This window comes from Planococcus citri, chromosome 5 (assembly GCF_950023065.1).
Source record: "Planococcus citri chromosome 5, ihPlaCitr1.1, whole genome shotgun sequence".
NCBI lineage: Eukaryota > Metazoa > Arthropoda > Insecta > Hemiptera > Pseudococcidae > Planococcus > Planococcus citri.
The window spans coordinates 57,878,905-57,902,962 of record NC_088681.1 but is presented as its reverse complement, the minus strand read 5'-3'; the positions used below and the strand labels follow the sequence as shown (position 1 = coordinate 57,902,962).

The 24,058-nt window shown below is 39.1% G+C and overlaps 1 protein-coding gene across 1 annotated transcript in view; it reads left to right on the top strand.

Moving 5' to 3' along the window:
* gogo (golden goal) overlaps positions 1-24,058 on the top strand; it is a 235,284-nt gene that overhangs the window by 66,740 nt on the left and 144,486 nt on the right. The gene's annotated exons all lie outside the window — the stretch shown is intronic.

Genomic DNA, 24,058 nt, shown 5'->3' with positions numbered 1-24,058 from the left:
ATCTATTCGCCAACTTCATTCATTTGACATATTTTTTAAACCCATTTTATTTTCTTTAGTAAATATACCTACTTAATAAATAAGCACCAGGTTCTCACCCACCTATTTTTTTTTCAACATTCAACGATCTCGTTCATTTCGAAAAACTTCAACAACCAGATTTCAACGACTGAATCTCGAAATTCACCAAACTTTATCAAAAGGTTGATTATACAGCCATTTCCTGCGATGTTGAAATCTATTTGAAATAGGAAAAAACAGTTTCGCTGTTTTCTCGAGCAAACGGCTGTATAAACTTTTACCAGAATAAATAGGACTAGTTTCGGTCAAAAGCTCATAAAAAAGTTTTTGTTTCACATTATAAAAGAAACAATTCTATTACGTAGTGATTTTATTTTTAAAATTCAACGCTATAGGTAGGTATCTACTTACTTAGCTACTTTTTAAATTAAAAAAAAAAAAAAAAAAAACCTAGGTAAACTAAAAATAAAATAAACCCGAATCGCCAGACACCGCAAATATAAATAAATAGTGTATTTTCGAGAAAAAAATAAAAAATAAAAAAAACACAGTCATAATAATCATAAAAAAGTTTGTATCCAATTTCATATTTACCTTTTTCCGTCGTCGGTACCTAGATACCTATACAAGATTCCGAAATATTGTCGAATCGTTAAGGGTCCATTCTTGCAAAACTCTCACAAGCTATAAAATGAAAGCAAAAAGCTAAACATGTACATAAAAACGTGCTCGAGCCAATACACTACATAATATAATTTTATGCACTTGGTATATGAAAAATCACAAAAGCGTTATAACAAACTCATTTCAAAATATTGATCGTTTTGATGACATTATCTTCTCCATCGATTCCAATAATATTAAATTCGGCTCTTCTTTTTTTCTCTACATTTCGATTTCTTTCTCTCTGTATGTGTATTTTTTCCCCTACGTATGCCTTACGATTTTCGCGAAAGCGTGTTTCCAAAATATAAGTACATGGTATATTGTCATTCGCAACAAAACTCTCTACAACAGAAGTCGTACAACTAAATATTCTTCTTTTGAAAAGCAATTTCGCCCTATGAAAGGATCTCGGAGGTCGTCGGTGTATTCAAATTCATAAAGGTTTAAATCCATTTATTTCATCTTTGATGTAAGCGAAAAATTTTCCAAGCTTTTGATGTTTATTAAAACTTGTTCGTGTCATTTTTCCTTCATCATCATCGTCGTCGTCGTCGCGTTATCTTCAAGAATAACCTGTGGATATGAAGTTATATAGTACGAAAGATTCAGGATGAAGAGTCAGAAGGGTTGGAAAGAATTGTTACGTAATTAGTTTTTAAATTATCCTAGTTCGAGGGTTAATTTTTCTGTTCAATTTTTATAAACTTACTTTTGATATTTTACGACTTCCTGGTCGCTGAGTTTTTACAAGTGCATTGTTCGCGCTGTACAAGTATTTTCCATTTCACAGAACGAGTTCTCGCTGAAAATTAGGAGGCGATGTCTTTTCCTCATCTCATCGTTCTGCTTATCTCACTCTGTATATAGAACGGTTTGAGAAGTTAACGCGAAGTGGTTATTTCCAGCATTTCGTTTGTTTTCTTAGATTAACATCGCAGCGAGTTTGTATTATTAATTTTTATCCCCTTCTTCAATTTTAATGTTTTTTTATTATACGATGCTGGGTTATTTTATCAAAATTAAACATGCAACTTATTCGTCGAAGAGTTACCGCGTCTTGAAGAGCTCTCCGCTATAATCTTCCTTTATGGGGGTTCTTTTTGATAAATAAGCCGTATTCGTAATTGATGATGGCGTTAATTTCTACTACAATTAATCTCTCGTCCTGTTCTTCTCATCTTCGTGCAAAAAAAATCTCCTCATTTTGTGACGTGTTGTTGGACACGTGCAATAAAATGGGAAAAGTTTTCGCAGTTGTAGGAATATGAAAAATTGACTTTAAAAAAATATATTTCGAGTCCATTAAAAAAAATACGAGGTAAAAAGTCAAAATTAAAAAAAAAGTGAGAAAAATAAGCGCTTTATATCGGTTCAAGGTGTAATAAATCCAACGCATAACAACGTTGTACTCCCTAACACGAAATAATTTTTCAAAACTTTCTGTATGATGGGGACGTATAATGAAGGAGACCGAAGCTACGACGACTAAATTTTCACACCCCAAATAAATCACGAATATATAAGGAAAAACATGAAAAAAATTCCTCCCTAAGGAATAGGTACCTACACCACCTACAACGATGACGAGGAAAAACAACGTACCATAGGTAGTTTGGTTGGTGTCGTAGTCCGTCATTCGAATGACGATGAGCATTCATTAAATGCATATAAACTTGCCGAGCTAATGGCTCATTTACATGAACGACAACACATCTCCAAAAACTTTAATCTATTCGACGAACCGTGGTTTTACTATACAAAGTCCTCGGGGTGTATTTACAGCTATCACAATAACATTCTCAACGTTTTAAAAATATCGCTTCAATGAATATCAATTGAACGCGAGCGAAAAAAAAAAAAGGTAAAGTAAACAAATTTATGTATGAGAAGCTGTAATTTTCAGCTCACTACGTTGGATACGTAGGTACCTATTTTTTTTTTCGAATCGTGCTCTCTTGGAAATTTAATAAACTCAGACAAGTACGAGATGTAGTCGTAGGTTTACAAATGAACTCGATTAATATATTTTTTGCTGCGTGGACGTTGATGAAAAAAAGGTACCTAAATTAAAAATTTTCCATAAATGAAGAATGTCATAATTAACATTGATCCTGCGTTAGACTCGGACTGCCGGAGTCGATTTTAATTTACGTTTGATTCGACTTATGAAAATTTTCATTATATTGAAGCTTTGTTAATATGAAAGTTTATTAATGAAGTTTTCATGTTTTTTTTTTTGGGTGGGGAGGGATGGATGTAGGTAGATTTAGTTCGTGATTTTTTAATGATGAAAATTAACTGCTAGGACAAAAATAACATTTCAATCTGGGAACATAAATTCAACACATTGATTAGGTAACTTATTCAAATTTTTAAATTTATTAGCGTAAAAATACGCGTAAATAAGTACTTACCTAGTTGTGTACAGGGTGTCCCATGATGGCTATAAACTCCTTCCAACATTGGCATAGGCAATAGGGTGGTTCTTATTCATATACTTGGTTGAACTTTTTCCCTCGATTTTTTTCTGATCCCATCACCTCCCAAAGTGGTTACATTTTGATGAAGAAATACATTCTATAAAGTTTCAACCCCCTTAGTGAAAAAATTGGTGCCAGATTGCCCCCCTCCAATTTAAAAAAAATCAAAAACGGGAAATGAAGTAAAAATGATGAATTTTTATTCTGCTCCCTCTTAATAAGTATTCTTCATTTGAACCAAATCAGCACCAATTTTTTTTCACCCCTCTAGTGGAAAAAAGCACTGTCTTCTTACTGAAGAAGGGATAACAATTTTTTGGGGTTATTTTGGTTCAAAGGTGGAGTATTGGGATAGAGCAGAATAAAAACAATCAAAAATTGAAAAAAATTTGCACCATTTAAAACTTCTAAACTAATTCCAAGAATATAAATATATGTATTTAAATGTTTTGGAAAATGGGGGGGGGGCGTCTGGCTCACTTTTTTTCTCCGAGGACAAAAACAAATTTCAGGAATTATTTTCTCACCAAATGGAACAATTTTGGAGGTGAGAGTAAAAAAATCTCAAACTGAAAATAAGAACCACACTTATAGGAAACCCCTCCTGAGTTCATGTATGGGTCATTCCATGTCAACTCAACCAAAAAAAGGCGATTTTGAAAGTCATGTCTTTCGATTTCGCTCAATTTTTTTTTACAATATCTACCCACCCAGTAAGTAAGAAAGCCGCAATCAGTTTTGTCGGGTGGGGGGGCTTCCGTTATTTTCACATTGTCTCGAGGTACTCAACTTCAGCAGCCCATTCCTCCAAAACTATGATACTTTGATCAAAACTGATTTCACAGTTCGAAAGGGCACTGAATTTTAAATTTTTTAAGCATTTTGAAATTTTCAAAAGTTGAAAGTTGAACTTTCAATTCAAAAGTTTAAATTTCAAAATGGCGCAGTAAGTGGCAGCTACCATTAAAATTTTGAAAAAATTTCCATAGATGTACATTTTGATACTTTTTCGAAATATTTAGGTTCCGAGATGGAACTCTTGATGGAGGTGGAGCACCCCCACCCCCAATTTTGGGTGAAACTTCCAAAAGAAAATCTGGGGCATGTGATATATCGAATTGTATGTTTTCGGCGACGCTGAATACGAATATGTCGTCAGATTTTTGATTGAATCCCATCCACGGCCCCCGGCACCTCCCCAAAGAGGGTAAAAATTCAAAAAAGTGTTTTGTTTGTGCGACACATGAAATAGTATGTTTTTGGTGACGCTGAACACGAATATGACGTCAGATTTGTGATTGGACCCCATCCACGGCCCCAAACAATTTTTTTTTGGACTTTTACCTATTGGGGGAGGTTCTGGGGGCCATAGGTGAAGTCGATTTGAAAAACTAAGGCAATATTCGTGTTCAGCGCCACCAAAAATATACTATTTCATGTGTCGCACAAACAAAACACTTTTTTGAATTTTTACCCCTTTTGGGGAGGTGCCGGGGGCCGTGAATGGGGTCTAATCGAAAATCTGACGCCATATTCGTGTTCAGCGTTGCCGAAAACATACAATTCGATATATCACATGCCCCAGATTTTCTTTTGGAAGTTTCACCCAAAATTGGGGGTGAGGGTGCTCCCTCTCCGTCAAGAGTTCCATCTCGAAACCTAAATATTTCAAAAAGTATCAAAATGTACATCTATGGAAATTTTTTCAAAATTTTAAATGGTACAGGTTGGACAGAAATATCGGGTACCCCTAAAAAAGTTTTCTGCTAAATACTTCGGTTGGTCACAGTGAATGATAATAATGGTAGCACATGATTGGTTGTTAGACTGGAGAGATAACATTTCACCGATCATATGCATCTATTTCACGTTGCCAACCTATATTTTTAATGAAAAACTTTCTTAGGGGTACCCGATATTTCTGTCCACCCTGTAGCTTCCACTTACAGCGTCATTTTGAAATTTGAACTTTCAAATTGAAAGTTCAACTTTCAACTTTTGAAAATTTAAAAATGCTTAAAAAGTTTAAAATTCAATGCCCTTTTGAACTGTGAAATCAGTTTTGATCAAAGTATCATAGTTTTGGAGGAATGGGCTGCTGAAGTTGAATACCTCGAGACAATGTGAAAATAATGGAAGCCCTCTTCCCACCCGCCACTGAGGGGGCTGGGACAAAACTGATTGCGGCTTTGATAAAATAATATTGTGTCGTAGGTACCTACTAAATATACGTTCGTATATTCGATACCTACTGACTAATTACCTACTCGAATAAGCAGGTAATCGGATACGGAGAATGCACTGGTGTAATCGTAATAAAGCTAATTACTTACCTCGGCTAGGGCTTTTAGTACACTACCGAACACAATACAATATCATACGCAAAGTTCGTGTAAACGAATGTATTATGGTCAAAAATGACACAATATACTTAAACCGACTCGGAGAAATAGGGAAAACAATACAATATTTATCAGAGGGGGAAAATTACGTTAACACTACTGAATTATTACTAAATTATAAAATATACAAGAACACTTTAAACCTAGGGCCGGAGCTCTAAAGAATTAAGGACATATTATCTTGGCAACTCGCTTGCTTCACGAAAACGAACTACGAGTTGGTCCAGTTGCCAAGGAAGCTGGAAGGCTCATTTGACACCTTGACCACTCATTGTTACCAACCACATCACCGAACGGTGCTGGAAGGGTTAAATTACCTGTTTATACACATACGTGTTACCATTAAGGCATATCCGTCTAACATATGCCCTCCGAGGTTTACTCAGCTATGACTCAGCGAGCTAAGTTCCCAGCAGAGGAAATCACGGTGTGAGACATAGACATGACTTAATGATAACACTGTCCGTACGGACCCTGCTGCCCCCCATGAGTTTCTCGGATGAGAAATTGGTGAGCAGAGAAGAAAGAAGAAAATTCTCAAATTTGGAACCACAGCGCACCCTAGGTGTTGAAGCAGGCGCGTTCGTGACCCACTGAGCCACCAGAGATCGATCTCGAAATACAATGTACTCAACAAATACACGTAACTACCTAGCTCTAGCCTAGGATACACGACATCGAAAAAGTTGCCAGTTAGCAATAATAAGATCCTTTTTTGTTTCAGATATCCGTCCAAAAAGGTGAGAATATGGATCGATTGAAGATAAGCCGCCTGAGCTCTGAACGATGAAGCGAATAAGAGCTACGTACGTAGCTGCGAGTTCGATGTCCAAGTCAACATGTCCAAAACAGGTGAGAACCGGTTACCAACTATTGCTATTATTTCGATGTAACTACTGTGAATAATAATCAAAAATAAAAAAAAACAAAAAAATACTAAATTTGGATTTAAACTAGGCTTGTAATTATACACCTTGTATACTAACACAATTGTTTCTATTTTTATGTTTCAGGTTTATGGGTCATTAGCGCCTCCGAGCCGGTTTATATTTACGTTCGTATTCATTCTTACGATTAAGTGCAACGTTTAGGAAGAAAAAATGTGCAAATTATAGAATAAGTTTGTACTTTTATTCGATGTATAGGTTACAACATGCATTGTAAATACTGATTATTGTTTATTGATAAAATAAAAAATAAATACCCAAAATTGTGTTGTACATTATTACGATACTCAGTCTTACTTCTTCAGACTTATACAGTAAAGTAACGTTCGTTAAATACAAAAAAAAATTATTAAGGAAAAAACAATAAAAATTAAAACAACATCCTCGAGATAAACGAATTACAGTTATGTAACGGAAAAACTGCAAAAAAAATTCAACAATTGGTAAGAAAGGATAAAGTAAAATAATACTATTTAGTACAAACTGGTATGAAATAAAATAGAAAAGCACTTCGAGGTTATTGATCATAAAGATCGCAGATGGCACTATTCGTGCAGAAATGTAAAATTTAAATTCCAAAATTTAACCTCGATAAATAAAAAAAAAAAAAAAATATATATCAAAAATTTGGCTTAAATTTAACTCAAACAACTACATAACATTGTAAAAAACTTAAACAAATACGCTTTTTTAAATTTATGTCACGATTCGGTGGTAAATATTTACAGAAAAGTCACAATTGGTAATTTTAATGGATACTCCATTATGTCAAAGATTGGGTAGTATTCGAACGAAGGTAACGAAATTTATCACTTTCAAACTACATGAGAAAAATTTTGAGTAATTAAGAAAACATGTTGCATCGATAAAAAATCCTTAGTTGCCAAAGTTCCAACATTTATTACCAAAAGATCGATGCAAAGTTACTCGTACGAGTATTGATTTTGAATAGAATGGGAAAATTCCTCTTTTTCAATTTTTTCTGGTCTACATTTTTCCAGCAGGAGCTTCATAGTACCATGCAAAAGTAAGCAATAACAATGACGTACGTCAATATCATGCTGTTAGATTGAAAGTGATAATTTGTACAAACGAACCTTATTCGAGCATTTCTTCGTCCGTGGTTAGATTTGGAGCGGTTGTCGCATCGCCGTCGGTTTTTCCAGTATTTTCAGCTTGCTGATTTTCATCGTCGCTCAGATCTGAGACCGTGGTAGATAGCGATTTCATGTCTTCGTCAATATGGAGTTTGGAATCGACGGAATCGTTATCGGCATCGTCGTTGTTATCCGGCTGAGGCGTTGTTGGCCGTGCTTCCTGTTCGTTCACTCGAACGCCCGAAAAACCTTCGCTTTCGTCAATTTTTTCTTCGGCCGTTGAAACGTCGTCGTTGGTACGGTTTTCGGAGTCTTGGCCGGCGGTAAGGTTTACCCAACTCTCGGTGTGTGCGGCTTTCGTCGATGGGCCAGGTTGGGCATCGTCTTCAGTCAAATCGTGGACGGCCTGGTGCGGCTGAGCGTCGCGCGACGTCGAAGCTGGGCCATGCGTCAGCTGGCGGTTGTCAGTCGTCGACGAAGATTCATTTTCGGATTGCGATTCTGCCGTCGGGTTGCGAATAAGATTTTCGGGTTCTCGATACCGTTGACGTATTGCCTCGCTGGCATCGTTGGTCGGCGGAATGAACGTGTGCCGTATCCATACCGCGAACTCCTCATGTTCCTGTATCGTGTACATGGGAGGTCGTTCACCTACTGTCGGGGTGTAGTTCACGAACCACGGATAAGGGTCGATCAATGCGTAGCGTCCGCCGAGCATGGTGCTGTAGTTCACCTCAAACACTGACATGACCGAAGCGTATACAGTTTCATCTTGCTCCGCGTGTTGAATAATTGGCACAGCGTAAATTTCACGCACTCCGCGTTCGCGGCAAATCTTGATTAATCTGCGAAATAGTTCTTTGAATTCTTCGCTGTCGAAATTATCGAACGCATCAAGATTACCAATGGAGATGATGAGGCGAGGCGGTAACCGTTTGAAACTTGCGAGCGTGCTGATGAATTCTCGAATACGAATCTCGCGTCCATACAGACCGGGATGCATGTATTCGCGTATATCGCGTTGGTACATAATCCATTCAGCTACACCTAGCACAAATCCATCACCAGCCAATAACACGTCTTGTGCGGCGACCGCCGATCTCGCGTCATTTTCGCCGACGAATACGCCAAGTGTCGTAAACTCGTGAGGTAGAGCGTTGAGTGGATAGAACGGCTTGAGCATTTTGGAGTCGATCTTGAATTTCTTGTAGAACCGATTATGGCTTTTCGAAAGATTGGCCATACAGTGTGGTCGGTTTTTCTCGACAGGCTTCGTAGGTTCGGTTATGAATTTACTTGTCGGATTTCGTAAGTTTTCCGGAATTGAATCGTACCTGTTATCGGCGCTGGTCGTTGGTCCGGATCGTAGTGGACGGAAACCCATTGTGGCGATCAAACCGTCTTCGTTATATTGGGGTAGACCTCGCATCGGCGTATCATACTCGTAGTTGGATAGTGCGGCAGCAGCGTGCGAATTCGTAGGTCGGCGGTGAGATGTAGCATTATCGAAAGGCCGTACGGTCGCTACGTTTCCAGAAGACGTACCAGGTGTCGGCGATGTCACGTTCGTGGCGGTTGTCGTTGAAGTCGTATCGCCCGTAGCGGTGTTCACCGAAGTCGTAGCGTTATTCGTCGAAGTCGTATCGGTATTCGTCGAAGTCGTCGAAGTCGTAGATGTACGTCGCGGACCGGTGGTGCTAGTAACTGTGGCGGTACGATTAGGCATATTGCGACTGGCTACGTTGACTCGCGGCGGCCTGGTAGCTTGGTTACGATTTGCGAGTGTAGCGTTTTCGTTACGTAGTTGGCGATTGACTTCTCGCTGGTGCTGCAATTGATTTTGTAAGCGGCGAATTGTTGTATCTCTATCTTGCACCGATTCGCGATAATTTTCCATAATGTATTCATACCTCGAAATTCGCTGGCGGGCCGCTTCGAGTTCAATTTGTGGGTCCGGACGGGCAATTGGAGCTGCGGCGATTTGATCGGTTGCCGGACTAATGAAATTCGCGTCGAGTGGCCTTATCGCTCGGTTACAATTCAGCTCTGGGCATAATACAAAATTGCCATTTTCGTCGGAAGCCATAGACTCACCTCGCATTTGGCTAAGGCAAAACGGGTGAAAAGCGTGGCAGTGCGTGGTGGCCAGCGTCGGTAAATTATCGTGACTTACTCGTTGGTTTGGGTCGAAAATCGGTTTGTGACATTTGGAGCACAAGATTACCGTAATTTGGTCGTCGGCCATGGTGGAATTCACTCGCGATCGGTAAAGTTTTTCCACGAATCGTACACACGTACCCGAGATGTCGAACACTCTGCGTTCGTAGATATATAATTCGCGACACACCGACACTAAAGGATTATCGTACTCGCAGTATTTACACATATAACACGTAATGTACGCACAAAAAATTCATCTTATTCGCGCAATTTACAAGAATGGTAATAAAATACTTGATTAATCGAACACTGATACTTCACAAAACGTTCATACACGATAATAACATACATCAAAAATACACTGATAATTTCAAAAACGTAAAGATCGAACTGTAGCCGGGCGGTAGACAGGAATATAATGGAACCGATTACAATATGTGCAATAGATAGTAATTCGAATCCGTCTGCGCGCGTCGCTCGATGCCTTTTTTGTATAAATATAATTTAGAGGAGGGTGGAAAGCATCTCTCGAACGAGAGCAAGTATTTCTTTGATTATCAGTAAAATGCGCGATAACGTTTCGCATTCTTCCAGCGTAAGCATGATGATAACACGAGCGACTAGAAGAGAATAATCATATCAGTAGACAGAAATGAGCTGCTAACGCAAAAACTGCCCTTCTCCCTCCCTTAGGTGACTGGTTGGTAGCGACCAAGCGGCGTAGTCAAATTTCTACGAAAAGCAGAAGAAGCACGTTCGTGCAATGTGCGTATTGTTTCATTTTATTACGCACTAGAAAGCGGTCTTTTGGACATCTTATTCGGTTTCGAGTTGATTTTTTATAGGTAATAAATCTGTAGTTGTCACGCTAGTGAATATTTGGTCCTTTGAAAGGAATTTGATTGTAATTTTAGCCTTGAAATTCTAGCCCTGAGATGTGCTGTATTGTTCGTACGAACCTATTTGCTACTATCACGTGTGTAGAAAAACATGTTTGGTTCAACGCACGTGGTTGTTTTTCACTTAGCAGGGCATCGAACGATGCATTAATTACCATTTTAATGGTCGATGAATTGTTACCGAAAAAGGTTCGTATTCATCGTACGATGAGTGTTTGAGTAATTTGCAGCAAAAAATGAACCTTTTTATGGTAATTATTCACTCCGGTGGGCGTGGAGTTAGAAAAAATAAACGTACGTTTCTAACTGGCATTTCTTATGTATTATTTCAAGGCAAGTAGGTACCTACCTATTTCTTCGCCTTCTCTACTCAACTCACCTATTTCTGTCTCAAATATACGATGTTTTATGTGTTTTCAGGAGTGAAACTGTACGAGTAATTTGAGTGAGGTGTGAGTAGGTTAGTGTGGGGCGGAACGAGCGTTTCAGGTTTTTAAAATAGTAAATCAAAAAATGTGTACGTTTTCGTACATGTATAGATTTTTCAATCATTCGTTTCTACGTATTTTCCCGAGCTAGGTATAATTGTAAAGTACTTACCTTTCGGTTATTTGCACATAGGTGCATCTTGCGTTCGTATCATAACTGTGATACCACCTGTAGAGAAAAATGTTTCAATACAATTGATACTTACCCATATCTGTTGAGATAATAGTTACCAAGTTTATTTTTAAACTCTTATCACGTTGGTGATATTCTATTCGAAGCATTTCGTTAAATTTTTACTCATTTTTGAGTCTGTTAATTTTATCCCCTGTTGCCACGTTTGCCCTTCCTATAATTTTGTTGATTCTTATGTAAGCTTTTACCTATTTGTTCGAACATAGTTCCTATTTATTTTGCCCTGGTAGGCATGGACAAGTGATACGTATACGTATATCGCTGGACTATCCGTACAGTTTTATTCGTTGAGAAATTTTACATCTTAAAATTAAATACCGAGGTACAAGTTACCTATATAACAGTTACCGGACGAGTTCTTACTTTTTCACGTCAATACAACTTCGTGTCTTACGCAAAATCGGCGTAATTCAATCGTAGAAGCTGCAGGAATTCGTCTATTATCGCCATTGGTCGATAGACCCTTGTTGTTCGATCCCTTCGTCTCGCTATAATCAGCTGCGCACCATCTTCATTGAAATGTTGATGGAATTCGATAACAATGGCCGCATTTCCGTACGCGAAATCTGTTAGATTTTGAAAAATTAGCTCATTTAATGTTTGGTCAAAGTCGTTGATATGGAGAAATCGGATTATATTCCGCTCATTGGCAGCGACTGTTACTACGATACGCGGGCGTCGTCGTACTGCGTGTCGAGGTCGCTGGAATTGTAGGAAGATGGATCGAAATGGTGGTCGCATTTCTGGTGGTCGAATGGCCGCAAGCGCCGGGTCTAATCCGGGGAAAATCGGTTCTTGAGCCATCATACGAACGTAGAAAGATTGCGTAGCAAAACACTCGTAAATTAACCGCACGGTAATATTATAAACGCGATCACTTTACATCAATTTACAGTACTCGATATACGCACGCTGCCTCCCTTATACGCTCGAAATATTATACTTTGCGAGAACGCACTTAATCGAACTACTGGAACATTGGTTGATTTATCAAAAATTTTGGTTTGATAATCGTACGAACGCACATTCGAATTTTGCTTAGCAAAATATTCTCCGGTCTAGAGTGATGTGATATTTCACGATTGCGATATTCAAGAGAATCAATTTCGCTTACCTCTTACCGTAGTTACTCTCTGGCTTTGTACGTGTGTAAATTTGTTCATTTATTGTACTTTAAATAAAATAAAGAAATCTATACGTGTGTACATTGATTATTTTATTCGAAACGAAAAATCGAAAAAAATCAGAAATCAGGTACATCTTGACTTAATACTAAATGGTACGTACGTATCCTAATTAATCTAAACATCTTAAAACTTACATAAATTCCGCCGGGATAAAGCCGAAAGTATCGAGGAAGTCATCGACGACTGCTATGGGTATGCGTACCCGTGCCGTACGGCTTTCTCTGCGAATTACCAATAATCGATCACCATTCGCGAAGTAGAAATTGTGAATCTCCATGATGATTAGTTCTATTAGGTTATAGTCAAAATCGAACAATAGATCTTGATGGAACAGCTCGCGGATCATGTTTCGGAGATCAATTCGGGAAAATCTTCTTGTGCAGGCTCGTCCTCTAGCTCGTACGTTAACGCTAATCGCATCCGGTATAATATGATCATGGACCATTCCGTTTAGTCGTATCCGAACGGTAACATACCCAAATCGTAGGTTCCAGGGTCGACGTCTGCGTAATGCGGGAGCCAGGTATGGGAATGGTCGATTGTTATCCATTGCGATCGTTGAAATTGCCAATAGCACTGTTTTTTTATCACCGTAAGGTACTTGTAGAATTATACGTACGCACTTGTCTTACATTAAACTGTATTACCGCACATGTACTGGTTTTTTACGAACTTATATTTCACCGCATCAGGCGCTAAATAATACAAATAGCCACGTTAGCTCTGGTTACGCACAGTTACGTCCTTTCGATACTGATCTACACAACATAATAGCCTTTCAATCGATAGATGACGCGTGATGTTTCCAAAACTGAACGGCTGATTCTCGCAAAATTTCCTGGAATTTTACGAGATCGGTACGAGGCAAGTAGCGAGAGGGTGCGGGTGAATACGAATGATAGAACGACGAGCGTCGCTGAATTGGCTAATTCTAATCTTTTTTGTTCGAACCCATCAACCAAAGCGCCAGTTTTTTAATCTTCGATTTTGCTTTTTTATCTTTCTTATCATTTTTCTCCGTATCAGAGTTGTTTGGCGAATTATTTAATATGAATTCCAGTGAGTTTTCTTCGTCCGAAGACAATTCAGACGAGTCACTTTCGCTTTCGCTAACTGATACCGAACGGTCATCTTCGTATTCAGTTTTTGGATCTGGATCAGTACCGTAATACTTGCCGTAGAATTTTTGTTCATTATCAAGTATTTTAATTTGGTTTACCGTTTTGGCATTCTTTTTCAAAATTAACCGTTGTCCCATTCGAAGGGCGGTAGCTGCGAGACGTTCAGATCTTCGAGTTTTCTTTTCCTTTGGTTCTTCATTCGCAGCATCTTTCTCCTTGTCATCCGTGGTTAGATCTATGACAGGTACTTCGTTCGAAGTATTTTCCTTTTTCTTTTTCTTCTTTTTCTTCTTCTTCTTCACAGGTGTGTCTAATTCTTCGTATATTGGCTCTTCACTACTAGTGCCAGCTTTACTAGCTAGGTACTCCGAACGTTTCTTAGCTCGAGCGGCTTGTCTTTGATCTCGCGCGATTTTTTCTAATTTTGACAAAATTACCTTCGTGGCGTTTTTGGTATTTTTATCATTTTTGTCCGATCTTGGAACCTTGATTTTTTGAATTTTTTCGACCATTTCTAATTCATCCTCCTCCGATGATTCGTCGTTGTTGGTTTCAATTTTATGGTCATTCAAAAAATCAGAAATTTTCTTCTCTAACGTACGTTTATCTAGCCACGAACGTAGGCAGGGATCTTTTTCCATTTCTGAAATTTCAGCCTTTTTTAAAAACAACGTCAGTTGTCTAACGTTCGCAATGCGATTCACGTTTGAACCGTCGGTTGGTTCAAGTAGGTACGAGTTGGTACCTGCTCGTTTGAGAATCTTAAATGGACCAATACGCTTTTGGTACAATTTTTTCGCGGTTTGCTTGTCCGAACTAGACAATTTATGATTTGTGAGCAAAACCATATCTCCTTCCTTAAGCGTGTCTGGATCCTTGTGCTCCTTGTTGAACTTGTACTCCTCTTCGATCTTTTTTAATCGTCTTCTTTCCCGAATATAAGTTTCAATTATTTGACGGTCAGTCATTTTATCGATTTGGAATTTCGCCAGTTCAATCGTGTAGACAGCTTTTTTGGCCAAGTGATCCGCTATCACGTTCGTGTATTCGTATTTACGTGCGTAGACGTGGTGAAATTCAATGAAATCGAACGATTTTTTCAATTCCAAAATTTGCTCAAAAAGCTTCTTGTGGTGGACAGGTTTTTTCCTGGCGTTAAGCCACTTGTTTTTCAACCACACGTTAACCGTATGGTTCAGAGCCTTAATGACGTAATTCGAATCTGAAAAAAGCTTAACTTTTTTCACGTCGTTAAATTTTAAAATTTCTAATGCTTGAATAATGGCTGACAATTCAGCAAAATTATTCGACAGTTGGAAATCTTTAGTAGGTGATATCCGATCGGATACATTTCTCAATGAATCTGGTGCAAAGCAGATTCCAATCCCCGCTACCGCGTCCGCGTCTCCATTCTTCGAACACGCGCCGTCGGCGGTTACGCGGGCGTATCCGTCTGGATCTAAAATTAAGTCGACCGTAGGGTCTAATTTCTTCGTAAAGCATTCCGATAAAGGAATTGAAGGAGCTTTAATTTTGCTCAAATTCTCTTTCAATTCGATTAATTTATGGGTAAAATCGAATTTCTTTCGTTTATGAGGCATTTTCGCATTTATAGCATCTACCATGCCCCATGCCTCGTTCGGGGTGAATCCGAATGACGTAGGTGTATTATTTATTTCAATTTGGATTTCTCCAATAAAGCCTTGCCATCCCGTATGGGGTTTATGAGGGTTATGAATTTTATTCAATTTCACCCTCAGCTTATCACCGATTACTCGCATCGTACGTTCGACCGAAGACGATTGCGGGTTGTAGGCATTGGTATGGGCTACCTTGATATCATTATGTTCAAGTAGCTTATACCACGATTCACTAATAAATTGAGTACCGTTGTCGGTAATTACTTTTTTGACGGTTACGTCACGATGTTCGATGTCCGCAAGGACGGTTTGCATTGCATTGCATACGTCCTTTTGTCTCGTATGGCACATAGTTTGGATCCATGTTTTACCGGTAAAAATATCTTTTACCACCAGTAAAAATTTAGGGTATCCTTCGATTGCAGGAATTGGTCCAAAAATGTCAACTGACAAAACATCGCCTATAGCGTACGCCTCTATTTGTCCGTATTCTAAGACCTTGTGGTTGGTGTAATTTTTATTTACTTTGCACACAATGCACATATTACATATTTCGCGTATGTAGTGCATAGAGTTGGGATGATAATACATACGACGAAATATCATTTCCAACTTAGCTGGGCCCAAATGGCCATATGCATAATGCAGGTAGTCTACCGTATCGTAGAATAGGGTGTCTGGTAGGTAGGGTACCAGCGAGCCGTTATCTAGCCTTTTCATTAGCATAGGTTTCTTGATAGGTGTGAGGTCGTTGACCTCCTCATCATCCAAGTCCATTTCTTCCCCTGAATTCTCATATACGAGCGTATCTTTAATTGTGAATTTCTTAGCTTTACGCTTTTTTATTTCGATTTCTTTTTTGTCCGTTTCCGGATAATGCGTAGTTAAAATCTTCATGATCGCTTCACATTTTTCATCTCCGTTTTGGAACTTAGGAATATCGTTCAGACGATTATGAAGTATCGTGATATTTTCTTCAACAAATAACACTTCCAAAGGTGGTATTTCGGTCGAAAAATTCTTTAATTCCAATTCTGGCGCTTTTACACTGTACAAGTGCTTATTGGATTTATCCATAGTCCATTGTAGATCGAAACAATTGAACCAAGTAATCCAATGAGCAGCTTTACGATGTGTTTGCGCCATCTCTCTATACCTATTAGCGATCGCCAATAAATTTTTCCGAACGTGAATTTTTCGTCCAATGACCCACATTTGAACTTTCTTCAAAACTTGCACCAGTGTCATCATTTCACGATCGAAAAGCATGAAATTCTTCTGATGTGTTTCGAAAAGTTTCGATACAAATAAGCAGATATGCTTCTCTTTCGATACCTTATCTATGTAGAATAACACAGCGTTCATTGCATCTTCGGATACGTACGTATCAAGATACAAATCACCATCTTGAGGCGGTGGTTTCAGTTTGAAATCTTTGCAATACTCAGCTTTCAATTGCTCAAAAGCTTTTTCTTGCTCCTTGCCCCATACGACCTTGTCTTCATTACCCTTGGTAAGGTCATAGATAGGTCGCAAAATTTGCATATAATTAGGAATAAAATTCCTATAAAGACCGGTCAGTCCTACCAGAGTGAGAATTTCTTTCACCGTTTTTAGTGCAAATTTCCCTTTCTTCGTATGTTTTTCAACAAATTCCATAAATTTCTTTATTTTCTCACTCTGTTTGGCAACTTCATCTTTTGAAATAATGAAGCCCAAATGTTCCGCGTATTCGCGGAAAAATTGCGTCTTGTTAGGGTTTAATTTTAAACCATTCTTTCGAATTGCTTCGAATACTTCTTTCAGACGATCTAAAGTCTCTCTAAATGTTGCACCAGACACCTTGACGTCGTCAACAAACTTAGTCACTCCTTTCATGTCGGGAATCACCTGATTTATCATGTGAACGAACTCGCCACTTGATATTTTCAAACCGTACGGTAATCGACAAAACTCATAAACTTGTCCGCATACTTGGAATGCGGTGTATTGACGCGATGCCTCGTCGAGAACCAGCTGCCAGAAACCGGCAGTAAAATCGAGAGTGCAAAATAATTCATCACCTTTGTTTTCAAAGATGATCCATTCAACCGGGTTCGGTTCTGTAAGCACTTGTTGTAGTTTTTTATTGAGTTCGTCGGCATCTAAACACAATCTAATGTCACCGTTCTTTTTTATTACCGGCGCCATCGTATTAATGTATTTTGACCGTGAGGGCCTTATTATACCTTCTCGCAACATTTTTGCGATCGTCTTTCTCAAGGCTTCCATGATCTTCTGCGAAGGACGGAATTTTTCACCTCTCCAAGGACCCAGTTTTGGGTCAATGTCAAACTTGAAGTTGACTCTTTCGCCAACATAGCGACCTGGCGAGTTGCTGAAAATGTCACAGTAGCCTTCAACTTCTTTATAGGCATCGTCTGCCTCTTTCGCGGTAATTTTACCCTTGAGAACGAGGTTGTTTAAGTCATTCTTCATATTCTTTTTATAGAGCTGTTGAGCCTTGAATTGCTCATCGAATAGCTCTTGGTCGAGGTATCCCGATTTTCTGTGTAAGTTGTGCACCATTTCGTGCATGTATTGTGGTTCAACTTCACAATGGTAGACGGACAAGGCGTCCCTATATTCGTCCTCACGTAGGTAAGGTATTTTGAACGGTTGTCCATTTCGTGGTTTACATAAAGCATAATCGTGCCCCTCTTCTAGCTGAGGTAAAATACCTAAGTATCTCATGGCCACACGGCCCATTATGCACGATTTGGCGGGAGTATCCAAGATGTAAAATGGTGAGTAAATCATCTGAGTACCTACTCTCATACAAATTTCCACGATATGAGTCATTGTTTTGACTAATTTATCATCAGCCATTCTTAATAGTACCGGACGGCGTAATTGGATATACTTAATCCATTGAGGGTGTTGTCGAGTAATATACTCGACGACAGGCTTCGAAATTACATTGGGCAGAGCCCCTGAGTCCAATTGCAACGCCATCGGTTTTAATCCAATCATAACCGGGATTACACACGCTGGATCGACCGTTTGGTGATCAATAAATTGATCACGAGTCATAGATTGTATCTCATCTTCGTTCGAAGCAGGGTGTGCATACTCGATTGCATCAATCGCATTGACTTTCAATTTAGGTGTTTTATCCACTTCCTGGTTCTCGTCATCAGAATTAGCATCTTCCATAATCACCTGGTTATCACCTTTGCCAAAAATCTGTTTTGGCGGTTTTGGTGAAAGAATGGTCAATTCTTCAAAGTTCACCGGTTTGGATAAGTGGCCAGCCTTAGCTGGCGGATCATATACAATTTTTGCAAAAATTGCATCGCCGTTCGGCGTTATTTTTCGACGTAAATAAACACCCGTATTTGGACAGCAATCAATTTTCATAGACAACGCTTGGATTAATTTCTTCATCATCGAGTTGTTTATGTAAATTTTCTCGTCCATAGGGTTTTTATTTCGGTCGATATTCGATTCGAATAATGTTTTCAGACGTCCTAATGCAGCTTCCCGCGGCGGGGCCTCTCTATCACGTTTGTAATCAAGTACAGATGTTTCCCATTTATCGAGAGCGTGCACAACCATCTGAAACACGTGCGTGTACATCGACATGTCTGGGTAATATCGGTTGTACGCTTTCGAATAAAAGAATTTATTCTGTAATGGTATTACATTATTTCTTTGATCGATCGCAGGTCGATCAAATTCATCGCCATTTTCCGTATGGATTTTTTCTAATTTTAGATATGCGTACGCCATCTGGCGCCAAAATGTGATACGTTTGTCGTCTGTTAGTTTTACTAAAATATTTCTATACGCAATATACCTACTTAAGCTTACTGGTTTGTCACCTTTTTTACGAGGTTTTACCAGCGGCATCATTAAAAATATATGCTGGACTTTTTTAACGTCCAATAGCAAATTAATAATGCTGTTAATTTGCTTCTCTACGACCTCGTAAGGTTTCCTTGAAAAATTCAATTCTCGTTGTCCTAGCGACAATACTACCTTGGCATTAGGTGTAAAAGTCACCTTTTGAAGGCTCGCATAGAGCTCTTCTAGGCCTATTTGATCACGTACGTAATCTGGTAATTTTTCAATTTGGTCAACATCACCTCGTTTGAGATGATGGACCAAACCATCTCCGATCCACACATACTCGTAAAACATATCATTAGGGATCTCTATGTGGCTAGGTTTATCCCTCTCTTCCCCTAGCTCTGTCGGTTTCCCGAAGTCGCCGTGGTGGCTGCTGGTTGAGTCGTCGTAGACGCTGTATTCGTGGTGCTCGTTAGAATACTAGTAGCTGTAGGAGTAGGCGGGACGTGCGGGTTGTTTACGTTCGTGGCCACGTGCGTGGCGGTAGGTGCTGGATGCATAAGCGTGGCGTATTGAACTTGCATCGAATTGTCAACAGTTTGTTGCTGTTGCGGTAATTCGGTAATTGTCGCTTGGTGCATCTGTTGATTTAAACATGCATCATACCAATCATTGTATTGTTTTTGTATTTCATCATACAATGGTTGGTGTTCATCGCTATAATAAAAATCATCATCGTCATTATATTGGGGTTGAAGGGGTACTTGTGTACCAGTTACCATTCTTGGTATTCCGTTCGGGTCTATCATCATAAACTTAGCTGGCATTATTGGCAATGGAGCATTCTGTGCTGTGGGTGGGGGCATTGGAATTGCTGCATTGGCGTTCGCATTATTTTGCGCGGGTGGTGTGTAATACACATTTTGGTTGTGATTTGCATTCCGATTGTTTCCTCGTTTAAATATGTGCCGGGGTATCCACCCCTGTGGATTAGCTTGGCCTCTAATTAATGGGGGATACCGGAATGCATTCGGGCGTACCGGCGGTACCGTTGGAGCTGAAAATAGTGGATGTTGCATTAATGGGGGTGGGTTGGGTGGAAGCGGTCCCATCGGTCCCATTTGGATCGTTGGGGGTGCGTGGGGGGGCCATACACCACTCATAATCATTTGTTGTTGCAACGTCCATTGGGGGGTTGGTTTGGATTGCACGTTCGGCATAATCCTCACCTTCTTATGTTTCGCAAAATCGATATTGATTTCACTCAACGCAAGTAGCTTTTCGATAAATTGCTCTATCGTTTGGCCTTTCTTTTCAACTCGCATCTGGTACGCACCAGGAAGTTTATGCGCGATTGTATCAATTATATACGATGTGCTACGATGATCGGAATGGCTTAGCGCGATTGTAAATCGAATTAATTGTCCAATTACGTCTTGTAGACTGTTAGCACAATCAAAATTATCGCAAGCTCGTTCGAGCATATCTTGGGCTCGTTCATTCCAATAGAATCTCAAGAAACTTTCCTTTGTACGATCGTACGTATCATCTGGCGATAACGTCGTCATCCAGGTCTCGCGATCATTCGTAGCTACTACTGTAGTAAACACGTGCGCTTTATGCGCATCAGGAGCATTCGTAGCGTTTGTAAAATGCTCAAACTTTTGAATAAAATCGTGTGGAAATAAACGATTTTGTTCCGTGAAAACTATATTAGATGCTTTTAATAACATCACGTCGATCTTATTAGGTTGGCGGTTCCCGCCACCTCCTCCTCCGCTCGGAGCGTTATTAACACGTTGCTCGAGGGTATTGACCTTTTTGGCAAGGTGTTCGGTAGTAGCATTTGCATCCTGCAATACTTCTGCATGTTCCTCAATCTTGTGATCCAGCTCTTGTATGTCATCAAATAATTGATGCATCTCATCATTTGTATCACTTATAAGCTTATTGGTGGTTTCCTGGAACCTGTCATTTTTCTTGACGTACGCCGCAGATGCTTTGTTGATTTTATCAACCTCTTTCTGGTTCGCTTTGGCTATATCATTGGCCTTACCGGCCAATGACAATGCACGATTCGCGGCATTACTCGCCTGTTGTGACGACACGTCAATTTCATTGATTCTATTTTGCATATCTTTTTGCTTTTTATATACCTTTTTAAAACGACCATCGACATAATTCCAGGTGTACGTAAGTCTTTCAGCAACTACATCGAACGATAGATCGCCGGGTGGCATTGTGGGAGGGTTAACTACCTCACCGTCACTCGCGGTAAGGTCATGACTTTCGTCGCCAAAATCGTTCATTTCGTGTATAGGACCTAAGTTGTTTAATGAGGGATTTCGCGACGATTTTTTACTACCTGCGTTGCTTGGTTTGCGACCTTGCAAATCTCTCTCGTTTAGGCTTCGTCTGTTAGGCCTATTTCTTAGTCTGTCTTTAAGTTCCGACATACGAGCGATATATTGGAACGGGTATTAAAACAAATAAAATTACTAGCTCGTAAAACAGTAGGCGTTGACAGACAGCAGAAATGTGTGAATGAGTCACACACGCACCGCAGATATAGTTGTTCTGTCTGGGACAAGTTTCGCGCCTCGGACGTTGTACAGAGGTTCCCCTCTGAGATCAAGCGTGACGAGGTCAACTAAGTATGTAGACGCGTTCGCGCCTTTTTTCACACCTAATTGCACACGTTTACAAATATACAAATACCTACACAGGTATTTGTTATCCGAAAGCGGAAGCGAAGCACAAATTAATTAACTTTAAACAGATTACAGTAGCTAACTGTATATTAGGCGCGTTTTTCCGTAAGGAAAATCAAGCTCACTTTGCATGCAATAAAGATTTGCGTTGAGGCGCCAATGATAAAATAATATTGTGTCGTAGGTACCTACTAAATATACGTTCGTATATTCGATACCTACTGACTAATTACCTACTCGAATAAGCAGGTAATCGGATACGGAGAATGCACTGGTGTAATCGTAATAAAGCTAATTACTTACCTCGGCTAGGGCTTTTAGTACACTACCGAACACAATACAATATCATACGCAAAGTTCGTGTAAACGAATGTATTATGGTCAAAAATGACACAATATACTTAAACCGACTCGGAGAAATAGGGAAAACAATACAATATTTATCAGAGGGGGAAAATTACGTTAACACTACTGAATTATTACTAAATTATAAAATATACAAGAACACTTTAAACCTAGGGCCGGAGCTCTAAAGAATTAAGGACATATTATCTTGGCAACTCGCTTGCTTCACGAAAACGAACTACGAGTTGGTCCAGTTGCCAAGGAAGCTGGAAGGCTCATTTGACACCTTGACCACTCATTGTTACCAACCACATCACCGAACGGTGCTGGAAGGGTTAAATTACCTGTTTATACACATACGTGTTACCATTAAGGCATATCCGTCTAACAGCTTTCTTACTTACTGGGTGGGTAGATATTGTAAAAAAAATTTGAGTGAAATCGAAAGACATGACTTTCAAAATTGCCTTTTTTTGGTTGAGTTGACATGGAATGACCCACAATTAGATCTGATAGGGAAGGTATGTTCGGATCTAAGCAGACCCGATTTCTGATATGATCAGATCAGATCAGAAATCCGGACACTCTCTTAATCCAAATTAGACCAGGCCAGATGTGATTAGACCACAGTTCTGATCAGACAGAATCTGTTCATACTTGATCAGATCAAATGTAAGTTGATCTAATCAAACCCATTTGATCAGATCAGATCAGATCTGGTTATTCCTAGAGTTCAATTTGATCATCCAAATAGATCAAATCAAAGTTTTGACCAGATTATATTTGTTCAGATCTCTGAGCTGATCTAACGTACCTAAGCTGATTCAATCAAACTAGTTTGATCAGTTCAGATCAGTTCAAACTTGATCAGATTTAATAGGGAGAACCTGATCGGAGCTGATGTAATCTGAAACTGTAGATAAATAGATCTAATCAAACCTGTTGGATATTGAATATGATCTGAATAGATCCAATCACTTCAGGTTCTGATCAGATTAGATCCGTTTAAACCTCATCAGATCGAATCATTTTCCTCTAGAAGTTCAGTGATCTCCATGACATGTAGTTTGAGCTATATTGACACATCCTGAGGGAAAAAGATCGGATCTAATCAGGTTTAATCCGATCAAAACTCTGTTGCGATCGGATCCTATAGTCAGATCTGATTGGATTCAGGGAATGTCCGATCTGATCTCAAAATTTAACAGCTCCCTTCAAGTTTCCTTTATCATATCTGATAAAGTCTGAATAAATTTTAATTCGCTCGAAACTTTGATCTGATCTGATCTGATCAAATGTGGTCAGAGAAAATTGTACTCTGAGAATTTCCGGATCTGAAAATATGCTTGATAGGGATTAGGTACATAACTTGGATGTAATCAGATCTGAGTAAATCCAATCTGATTAGGTAAAACTTCAATCTGATGTGATCTGATTAAATTACTCGTGAATTACATTCAGAGAATGTCCAGATCTGATCTGATCTTATAAGTTGGATTCAGTCATTTTCCAGCAATGAGAATTTTATTCAAATTTTCAACATCTGTTTAGCTAAGTCATTTTAACAATTGTCATGATATTTTGAGCAACCTTGGGTATGGGTACACACGAGAAGAAAAAAATCGTATGCGATCAAAATCTGAATAGATCTTATCCGATCAAAACTCTGATCTGATCAGATCAATTCAGAATGCCAGATCTGTTCGGATTCAACAAAGTTTTTTCAAATGAATCTGATCACATACAATTCCATCTGGTCAGATGTGTAATTGGATCACTGGTGTGCTCAGATCTAGATCTGATCTGGTCTAATTAGATCAAACTACCTATTCTCCTCCAAGAATCTGACTGATAACGTTCAGATAGGTAT